The sequence below is a fragment of the Octopus bimaculoides genome, chromosome 21 (genome assembly GCF_001194135.2).
Source record: "Octopus bimaculoides isolate UCB-OBI-ISO-001 chromosome 21, ASM119413v2, whole genome shotgun sequence".
NCBI classification, from domain to species: domain Eukaryota; kingdom Metazoa; phylum Mollusca; class Cephalopoda; order Octopoda; family Octopodidae; genus Octopus; species Octopus bimaculoides.
The window spans coordinates 32,383,936-32,387,643 of NC_069001.1; the positions used below are offsets into that span (position 1 = coordinate 32,383,936).

Below are 3,708 nucleotides of genomic sequence, written 5' to 3' on the forward strand. Positions count from 1 at the left end.
AAAGCTGATATTATATATTATTATTATTATCCGAAGACTAATAACCATCTCTCGACACTTCCCTGTTGCAAAGATACCAAGATGATTGTTGGGAGGGAAAAATAAAAGGAAAGCCAACTGTAATTTTAGATTCTGAAGTCATATTCATTTTTTTATATATACATATATATATATATATATATGTAAGAGTAAATTATTTGAGCAGGTAAACAATTAAAAAAAAAAAAAAAAATAAAAAATTACCTCCCACTTTCTTGTAAATAGGGGCTCAATAAAAAACTGGAATCAGCAGGTAAAAATGTACATAGAAAGTCTATGAAAAAAAAAAAAAAGCAAAAAGAAAACAATAACAAATATTAGGCATAGATATTAAACAAAAGACATACTGTTTATGAGTGTTTGTATATATACATATATAATATATATATATATGTAAAACATTATATATATATTATATATTTAATATATATGTTTATTGAAAAAAAATACCTCCCTGCTTCTTCACATCTGGTTAACGTTTTAGAGCTTTCAAAGAAAAAAAAAGTGTGTGTATATATATATATATATATAGATATAGATATATATATACGTATATATATTACCATATATATGGTTATATATACATTTAATGCAGAAGTATACATTGTTCAAATCAGAAATTGCTTAAAAAAAAAATTCAATTATCTTAAGTAAAAAAAAAAAAAAAGTGCAAATCCTTCAAAGATGGAGTAGTTCGTTTTGTAGAACCCACCAGGTCATATAATCCAATCATAAATGGATAGAACTTATTACATGATCAAGTTCTTGTCCTTTCTCTAAATGAGATGGTAGTTAATTGAATCCCACTACTTTTATTTTGACCCAATCCACAAAAAAAAAAAGCCAAGTCAACTGCAAGTGGAATCTGATTGCAAGACTGAAGCATTGTCAAGCAATCCAACAAATCATGCAGCAACCTAGAGGTATCTGTGCAAATCCAAATGAATTTCAAAAATGCATTTGTAAAAATACATGGACAACTTGAAGGAAAGTAGACAAGATCTATATACATATATATAGATATATGCATACATATAGAGTACTAAAACCAAAACTCACTCTATCACCTATTTCTAATGCATTTCATTTGACTAGCACAAAACCATTTAGGGAAGAATTGCTATTGGACAATATGAGATAGATAAATGAAACAGCTGGCTTTGAGTTTGAATTGCAGACTTGATTTGCCAGGAGCTTTGTTTTCCTACTGAACAGCAGTGGTAGTAGTAGTAGTCAATTTATATGATACATAGTTATATTTCTTTCAAGAATTAGTGATTTGCAATAGCCAAGTGCTGTCTCAATCTCTCTCTCTCTCTAAGAGAAAGAAAGCATAAGCAATTTTCTTAATATTTGAAGATAAATGGAGGCTAGTAGAAAGAGCATGGTTATTTGTTATAATTAGGTTCCAGCATGTTGCTAAAGAGATTTTTTAGATTTGCTTGCAACATGTAATAATGATTTCAATTTCTGGCACAAGGCCAGTAATTTTTTTTTGGGGGGGGGGGGGGTGTAAGTTGATTGCATTGACACCAATGCTCAACTGGTACTTATCTACCCTGAAAGGATGAAAGGGAAAAATGAATGTTCGGTGGTATTTGAACTCATAATGTGAAGACGGACGTAATGTCACTAAGTATTATGCCCAGTGCGCTAACGTTTCTGCCAGCTCACCTCTACATGTAGTAACAATAAACAGCTGTTTATCCCAAACAGCTCCCACCCCATTAACTGCAGTTAGGGGGGTTTCTATAGGAAAAATAGATGAACTGTTGATGGAATAGCTAGTATTCCAATAGCACATCCAGTTAGTCTTTTTACATTATATACATGCATATAACAATGCTTTGATATTCTTTACTGAAGTAAATTTTTGCATGTATGATAAACAGAATGAAAAATAGGCAATTCCAACTCATTTTTACATTTGTCAGGTGATGGTTCTGTTGAGACATTTCCTTATCAATTACTGAAGTTTCTTTCCACAACTTAGTGGCCTTTGATTGGGGGCAGTGCTAATATTCAGTTATGGCAAACAAACTTCTTGGCAAAGCAAAACAAAGAAATAGCTTTAACAAAGATTGAAACTTGTATGTAACTTAACAGGAAGTAATTATATCTATTTCCCATATAAAGTGAAAGAAACTAAATATTGATCAAAATAGATGGAACTCACTAAAAACAACAATGAACTTCTACAGCTCAAGCGATAAGAAACAAGCTGACCAAACCATAATGATGACTTCATAAAACGAGGATTCAATTTATGATTAACATTACCAAATTCTGCTGCTGCTGCACAAGAGTCAAAACTAAATTTTTTTTTAAATAAATAAAAAAAAAACTCAACAGCTAAAATATTACGCAAGAGAAATCCAGCTTTATTTGAGAAAAATTGTGTGAAAGATTTTATGTTGGCCGCTTTGGCAACAGTTTAATCCGCTAAAAAAATATATTCCACTCGAGCTGATTTCGTAAAGAACACTTCAGCTCATACTACTAATCTGTATTTTCTTCCACATTCTTGCCCATTAATGCTACAATTGTCTTCCCAAGTTAAATTCTTTTGGCTCCAATCCAGTGATATACCAATACCAACATATACAAAATTCCACATAATAAACATGCCAACTTCCTTTTCCAACTCCTCACTAAAATCTCTAAAATATAGAATATTCCAAGATATTCATCCTAAAATCCAATATTAATGGCTAAAATTCCATGTTTCTATCAATAAAAAGTGAGCTTATGGAACTAACATTCCTCAAGAGAAATATTTCGGCACTGTCATGCTATTAGCTGTCAGAAGTGAAAGTGCTCACTGCTAGTGAAGTATCTGTCTGTCTGCCTGCCTGTCGATTCTTTGGCTACTGACAGCTAATACCATGACTGGCCAGAGCGAGCTATATGTCTGTCTGTCTGTCTCTCTATCTATCTATCTATCTATTACTCGAAAGTTATTGGAACAAATTTGACACCTATATCCATGCGTTTGAAAACACACAGAGTATAAGGGTACTACTAAAGCAGAGTGGTCGCGTGTCCGCGCTAGCTAGTCGTGAGTGGTCGATCCTATTATTTTTAAACTTCAAACTTCATTTGTTTTCTATTTTGATAAATTCTCTCTGTTGAAAATTATATTTTTATATTTTAAATAATTTGCAATTTCAGGAAATATGTTTTTATATTAAATTTGTGTTTTCTAATAAGGTGGACGAGTGATTGATAGATAAATAGATAGATAGATAGTAGATAGATATCAATCAGTAAGTAAGTAAGCCAAAGTATCAACTCAAACCAGCAGGCATACAGACGGACACACAGGGGCATGCAGGCAGATAGACAGATACTTCACTAGCAGTGAGCACTTTCACTTCTGACAGCTAATAGCATGACAGTGCCAATATTTCTTTTATTTCATCAAAAATACCTGAAGGAAAAGTTGTGTTTAACATTCACATTTATATATGAGTTTTTCGAGAAATTTTTAACATCGTCCTGAGACGATTCCTTTAAGGTTCCAAAAATAGAGGAGAAGCACCGAGAGGGTGGGAGGACGACCCTGTAAATCGCTTGCTTAAAAGTTCCTAGCAACGAACGATAGAAGTCTTGACCGTAATTCTAGGGTTTTAACCTAGTTCTATCGCGATCAGAAGAGGGGGGGGGGGG

At 32.6% G+C, this 3,708-nt stretch overlaps 1 protein-coding gene across 6 annotated transcripts in view; it reads right to left on the reverse strand.

The window, feature by feature from the left end:
* LOC106882011 (ELAV-like protein 1) overlaps nt 1-3,708 on the reverse strand; it is a 16,232-nt gene that overhangs the window by 7,508 nt on the left and 5,016 nt on the right. For 2 of the 6 annotated variants that reach the window (XM_014932552.2, XM_014932553.2), the window contains exon 2: nt 244-313. The exons of the other annotated variants lie outside the window; for them this stretch is intronic. The gene's annotated coding sequence lies outside the window, so the exon portion shown is untranslated. The remainder of the gene's footprint in view (nt 1-243; nt 314-3,708) is intronic. 6 annotated transcript variants of the gene reach the window in all.